The 7,285-nt window shown below is 39.9% G+C and overlaps 1 long non-coding RNA gene across 1 annotated transcript in view; it reads left to right on the top strand.

Annotated features, from left to right (window-relative positions):
• The first annotated feature begins 370 nt into the window (after positions 1 to 370).
• Positions 371 to 7,285, top strand: part of LOC132110777 (uncharacterized) — a 95,229-nt gene continuing 88,314 nt past the window's right edge. The window contains exon 1 of the long non-coding RNA XR_009424681.1: positions 371 to 450. This is a non-coding gene — a long non-coding RNA (uncharacterized LOC132110777). The remainder of the gene's footprint in view (positions 451 to 7,285) is intronic.

Raw genomic sequence — 7,285 nt, 5'->3', positions numbered from 1 at the left:
GCCATCTCTAGTGTGGATGTCCAGCATTTGTGGTTTGCTGCTGTGGGCGCGTCGTCATTTATAGTGACCCGCAGATTACTTTTACTGATCAATATAAGTTCACTCTTTATTTAACTCTCCCTAATCTTGCTTACTGTAGAAATTGATCAGCTGTCATTGCTGTTGAAAGCCTGTGTGCGGCATAATATGCGCATTATATTCATATGGCTGCGTTGGCTGTTTACAGTTGCTTACTGAAGGCCCAGACTGAAACCACACACACACACACACACACACACACACACACACATTACTTTCCCCACATTTATCAGCTTGCAAAGAGTGTGATTTATCGTTCTTCCTTTCTTATATTTCTCTGTTTTGCAGGTATAATCTAGAGAGCAGCACATGGGATATAGTTTCAATGCTGGCCCTCTGCAGTGTTATGGACACTCTCTGACTCTTCACAAGGTAAACACAATGCTAATCACCATACTTTGCATAACTTAAAGTAAAGTGACGTGTGGTGACCCATACTCGTTATTTGTGCTATGCATTTAACCCAAGTGCGCACACACATCAGTGAATACACACCCACACCGTGAACACACACCCAGAGCAGTGGTCAGCCATATTGCTGCGGCACCCGGGGAGCATTTGGGGGCTTGGTTCCTTGCTCAAGGGTCTCACCTCAGTTGAGGTATTGAGGAAGGCCATTCACTCTCCCTACCTACAATCCCTATCAATTAGTGTCGGGCGATATGGTCATTTTTCATATCGTAAGCCTGTGAGATCGACAATACACAATATTATCGTGCATGGGTGGAGCAAGAGAGAGAGACTCTTTGTTCTTGTCATGGCATAACTATTTGGTGATTTAAACTACGCAGGTGCGCCAGAGAGAGCCTATGGAATCACCAGTAATCGAAAAAATATACTTTCAAACATACTGATAAACAAACGTTAACTATAAAAATACTGCATTTAAAAAAGCTAGTTCATATATAGTCGGACGCAACTGTCATATCGCGCATCTTGTGACAAATCTGCCGCATCTGTGCATGGAAGTTATCAGTCTAAATCAGTCAACGGTGAAAATCAATAGTAGATTTCATTTAAAGTTCAACAGTTTAACACTAATATTAGACATAAACGAACACATTAAATATAAAGTATTGAAAACAGGTAAGTTCATATATTTGGAGTAAAGTTGAATTGAACTGATGCATCAGTCATACAGCACTTGGGGACTGTGCGCCCCGTGACGAGTCCGACGCACCACCACAGAAACAAGAATGAGATGCATTCTAAGATAACTGTGGCATTAAACTGTTAGTGAGGGCTCGTTTAAAATATTGCACATATGTAGGCCATTCAAATTACTCGTTAAAGTGCAATAAAATACCTTATATCTGCAAACGATGTACGTCTGTTTGTGGATGGAGACTTTGTAACGACCAAAACTATGTATTTTGCACGCATCACATTATAGTGCGGTGTGCATGAAAATAATAAGAAGGCAGAGCGAACTTATCCATAGCGGTTCTTAAAAAAAAAATTAAAAAAAAATAAAAATCCTTCTGCGTCATCACCACATAGTGAGCGTTATAAGTTAAGTGATCAGTCTTTAAGAGAAGGACTCCGTGAGAACCATTATGGATGATTAGTTCGCTCTTGTTATTATTTTGTCTTTATTTTATTTGTAACGCCAAGAAAGAGTTATTCTCTCCTGTATGAGAAGAGCGCATTGCCGTGTACCAGCCATTAAATGTGTGGGACACCAACTCCTCGTTTTCTGTCTCTTTCATTTCATGGATTTAACGAGTTATCCGAGTCAAAGCGTTACAACTTCCTCAGCGACAGGCTCTAATCCTCTTTTGCGTGCGTGCGGTGTGTGTGTGTTTGAAATGCGGCACTGAAGTGAAATAGTTGGGCAGTTTAATAACCGAATTATAATAGGCCGCCTAATAAAAATAAACATTTATTATTATTATAATTTAATACATTAATAGGAGAATGAGCCTAATATCGTCTTGATTATCGACAGAGAAATGTGCTTATGTCTATCTCTGACTACCGTCGATACACGATACTATCGTCTATTGGCACAACCCTACTATCAATACTGAGACTCAAACCTGTGGCCTTTGGGTTACAAGTCAGATTCTCTAACCATTAGGCCACGACTTCCTTAGTGAGTGATTTGTTTGCTATTACAATTAGAAGTTGACCTATATGTGTGTTTTGACAGGAGATGCTCATCATATAAAGCAGATATCATTTTATTTTATATATATTCAAGAAATTTGAAAATGGATTAAAAAATAAATGTGTAAAATAAACGCACTTTAGATGACAAAGTATTTTTTCATTCAGTCCTCACAATTACACAGGTTTTATTAATGTAGCAGGAAATTTACCAACCTCGGGGCATGCTGAAAGAGATGACCTGGAAAGAGTTTAAGGAGTCTGCATTTTACAGTGGCAGAAAAAAATTATTTTGCCCCTTAGTAATAATATTTCACTTGTGTATATAAACTGTATATTTTGATTTTATTTTTCAGTGTGAGATTGTCTGTTCTACTCTAGTCCATTATATTGTTAGAATTCAAGTTTTCTTTCTACTCACTTATTGATATTTACTCATCTTAAATACAAATATAACTGAAAATTACAAATTGCTTCATAAGTGCTGTGTTCCACTTCGTAGGACTAATATTTGGCCATTTCTATGGTTTTGGAAATACTTAATTGATAATTTAACTTCAGTGTGACTTATAGGCATGGGCCGAATACCGGTTTCAAGGTATACCGCGATTTGAAGATGTTACGGTTTCAAAACCACTAATATTTTCCATTATACCGTTCCTGCGGTATGTGCTGTTTTCCATGTCTGAATGACTGAAAGTGTAGGAATCCCCCAGGCTGAGTGCAATGTTGAGAGTAACTCTGACCCCTCTTCCTCCTGTTGGTGTGAGCGAGCGGTCAGTCACGTGTGTGTCGGATAACCGAACTTAAGCCCCGGGTACACTTCACATTCAGCGTGCCTTTCCGTCTCGCGCACAGGCGCGTCCACACAGCTTTCAAAAGTAAACTCAATTGCAGATGAGAGTGGACGGATGAGCTCACATGCGCAGATCCACGAGGTGCGCGGCTGTGCGCGGGCCTTCTTGATGACGAAAATAACATAATGCCGATGTTACACGGATGGCCGAAAAATACTTTGGCCTTTACGAGATTGGCAACCGGACATTTTTTGCCTTATTACAACTAGAGATCGACCGATATGGGTTTTTCTATAGCCGATGCCGATGTTTAGGGTCAGCCGTTTTTCCCCTTCATTTGCATGCAAAAATGTCACACTAATAATAAGTGGATGCACAACATTTCTAAACTTATCATCATTTATTGAGCACTGACTTGAACCATCTCTCGAATCTTAATTTTGTGCACTAAACGGTATTAAAATAAAAAATGTAACCAAAGTTAACCAAACAAAATCAATAAACTGACCAAGTATTAAATATATAAAACAGGTAATATATATATATATATATATATATATATATATATATATTAGGGATGTGCATGGATAGTCGAACATTCGAATATTCGTTCTGCTCTAATTATTCGATAAATAAAAATGATATTCGAATTTCGCAAAAAAAAAAAAAAAAAAAAAAAGTTCACAATAAAACCTAATTTGGTCACTTTCTGTGATTCTCCACGGCATATTTGAAGGTGTATGCAAGCAAAAAATAATTAATGAATGATTAAGGGGCCATTCACATATCGCGCCTAATAAGGCGTGGAAAAGGCTGTGCGCTCCGCTTTCTCCTTCTTTCCAAAGCGCTCGGGCAGAAGCGCTCCTGAGGCGACGCGTTCTCTCCATGAAGACGCGGGAATTTCAGCAAAGGATAAATGGATTTGCAGCACAAAAAAAAAATCGCTTTCAGTAGCTCTGCTATTAAAAATTTATTTCACAATGGCAATCCATATACAGCTATGATCAGCTGTTCCTTCATCTTGGCTGAGCTTTCAACGTTGTTACAGGAAAGGATGAAGCTGAATGTTTAGTTCTTGTCACATGACCTGCGGTGCGCTTGCGGCATTCTGAAAGTTGAGATGTTTTTAACTCGATGCTGTTCGGACGCGCCTGGAAAAAACGGGACCGCGTCGCACCGCGTGCGCATCGCGACCGCATTGCTTCCATTATGAGCGCGCATACCGCGCGCCTACATTGGAAATAACGAACTTGAGCATGCAAAAGACGCGATATGTGAACGCCCCCTAAAAGAACTGCGGTCTGCTAGTACTTCAAATATGCCGTGGAGAATCACAGAAAGTGATCCAAGAACATTGTTGCAGCATCTCTCAAGCAACGAATAAACTTGGAGAATGCAGTGAAAACTCCTCTTCTCGCGTCTGCCCTAGACCCTCGGCACAATCATCTCAGGTTTCTCGATGAAAACATGAGAGAAGTAAGAAAAAAAAAAAAAGAACATTTTCCTTGATGCGAGTGGTGCGGATGCAGTCGCCACGATGAAGAAAATGCAATGCCCACTCGTCAGAAAAGGCTGAGCCAGTTCTCCAGCGATGATTACACAGAATCCAGCCGAGACGAGTGGGAACAGTTCTTGCTGGAGCCATGTATTCCACCAGATGAGGATCCCATTCAGTGGTGAAACGAAAACACGAAGCGCTTCACAAAACGTATTCGCTTAGCACACCGTTATTTGTGAGTCCCGCCAACGTCTGTGTCGTCAGCAGGGGCGTAGCACCAAATTTTGGGCCCTGGGTACAAACCATCTTGCTGGGCCCCCAATACCATAGTGATACCAATGGGTAAGGTATTGCATTTTTATCATAAAAACACTTAAAATGTAAACAAAATAGGCCACACTCTGATTAATATATTTTTGTTTTATTGTCGAAAGTACTACTTACTGAGATGACAAAAGGTCTAGCAGGTCCAAACCTGGACTAAATCAAATATACTGTAAAGCAGTTCTGAAAATGACCATACCAAATGAGAAAAACTTTGGTCTGAAACACAAACTAAATAATGTCAGTTTTTACTAAATGCCCATTGACGGGTCTTTGCATGCGCAAATTTGCTGATCAGGTCTTTAAAGTCCAGTTTTTTGCTAGCATTTGAACAATAGTTTTCCTGTGCTTATCAGTAAGAGTTGTTGGCCATAACCCTGGGTCCTCTGCCAATCCCTCTCCAGTATCCCCTAAGTCTCTCATTCTCTTCTCTTTCCTCTTCAGCTCTGTCCTCCTGCTCCTGACTACCTTCATCACATTCTTCACTTTCCCTCTGATCACTTATATGAATATCAACCTCATCTTCTATTTCTGCCTCTGCTACAAGAGGAAATAAGCAAAATGGGTACATTGTTATTGTACACATTTAAACTTTAAACTGTAAACTTTAAACTGTAATTAGTAATTACACTTTAAAGTTTAAATGTGTACAATAACAATGTACTAATTTTGCTTATTTCCTCTTAACACTTAATTACTAATTACTAAGTGTTAAAAAGCTCACCTTGTCTCACTGTCACACTCACATCCACCTCACTGTCACTGCTTTCACCTAGCCATGATGAGGGGCCTGCTGCTGCAGGGTCTGACTCTGAAACTGAAATATATGGCTTCAAATGGTTGCTAAAATATCCTTTATTGTCACAATACCTTTTTTTTAAAGTGTAGGCTAAGTACAAGATAATTGATGATTATTTGTCTGTTTAAAATAAATGCAGACTAGACTATAAAATCACAGGGTAAACTAATCGCCAAACTAGAGATTCAGTCTTTGAATTATGTTTTAAAATAAGTCATTTTTCAATCATTAAGATGTGCATTATTATACTGAGAACAATCCTGTACTTAATGTAAGAGCGTGTGCGAGCTAATTTGCATAACAATGCGGTAAAATAGGCGCTAACGATCGGTGTTTTCGCGGGTGTTAGATTTTGACAATGGAGGGAAATATACAGTGTTTTCATGTAAACTTCTGACTCTGAGAGTGGGGAGAACTGCAGCAGAAGAGGAGACAAGCGTTTAGGCAGCTGCCTGGAGTGGCAGTGTGTTGAGCTCCGTCTGCTTCTCACTCCCTGTTATTTACGTAAGGGATAATGTATAATGTTAGATTACATTATCCTCCGCTTCGTGTCGGGGTCCTGTTCAGCCTGTCGGGGTTATTATTCGCTATAACGACCGCCTCTCTATACATTATCCCGCTTATTACATGGCTACCCACAAAATAAATAAATAATTTGCCACGAATTATTGATTTAAAAAGGAGTTTATTGATTTAAAAACGATTGTATTGCTTCCGCCAAAGAAAATAGTCCGTTCCGCGTCCATAGCAACGCGCTGTTTTTCATGGCAACGGTCTGTTATACTTCGCAGCGGTCTGTTATCAAGAAATAACAGACCGCATTCTACATTGGAATTCAGCCAAGCCATGTAATAATCAGAAACATTGTTTGCTCGCTATGAAGGGTGTGATACTATAAAGTATTGGTATATTATTCATAAATGCAAACATAAATGTATGCTATTCTACCGGGAGTAGATATTTATGTTAAAACAATGTCAATGCTTGATGATGCATTTGGAGCTCACCTCTCTTTTCAAAAAAATTTGTGAGCAACTGCTTGCCCTCATTTGCCCTTCTCTCTTTATTCTGCTTCTCTTTTCGTTTTTGAGCAGCCCCTGATATTCCTTTCTTAAGGAGAGACATGACTCTTCACGGCTCACTCCAGCTCCTGTCTCATCAACTGATTCAATCACCGCGGGTCCGCAGCAGAAGCACCTGACCTGCGGGTCGTACCATTTGCATTGATTCGAGAGGGGTGTGGGGCCCTGCACAGCATGAAAATGACTTTTTTATACCAAACCAGCGCCTAACTACAAGTTTAGTTTTGCACAGGAACTTTTTTAGTTGTACATAAATGCTATACAAATGTTAGTGCATGTATATGTATGTATAGAAAACTGACTTCTAAGGGACCCCCCCTGCCTCGGGCCCTGGGTACTCGGTACCCTTTACCCCCCCAGTCCGACGCCCCTGGTCGTCAGAGCGCGTTTTCTCCGCGGTCAGCCTTATTGTTAACAGACTAAGGAGCCGACTTTCCCCCAATCATGTTTACATGCCCGTATTTCTTAACAAGAACATTTGAAACAATAGAAAAAAAAGATTTGCTGACAGTTTAAAAGTTAAGTGTAAGCTACATTCTGTACAATAGCCTAATTGCTGCAGGCTGCTTTACGTTTTTTCTTTGTTCACTTTTTTTTT

The sequence above is a fragment of the Carassius carassius genome, chromosome 30, assembly GCF_963082965.1.
Source record: "Carassius carassius chromosome 30, fCarCar2.1, whole genome shotgun sequence".
In the NCBI taxonomy this organism is placed as follows: Eukaryota; Metazoa; Chordata; class Actinopteri; order Cypriniformes; family Cyprinidae; genus Carassius; species Carassius carassius.
The sequence above is the reverse complement of the archived record's forward strand: the minus strand, read 5'-3'. Positions and strand labels throughout refer to the sequence as shown.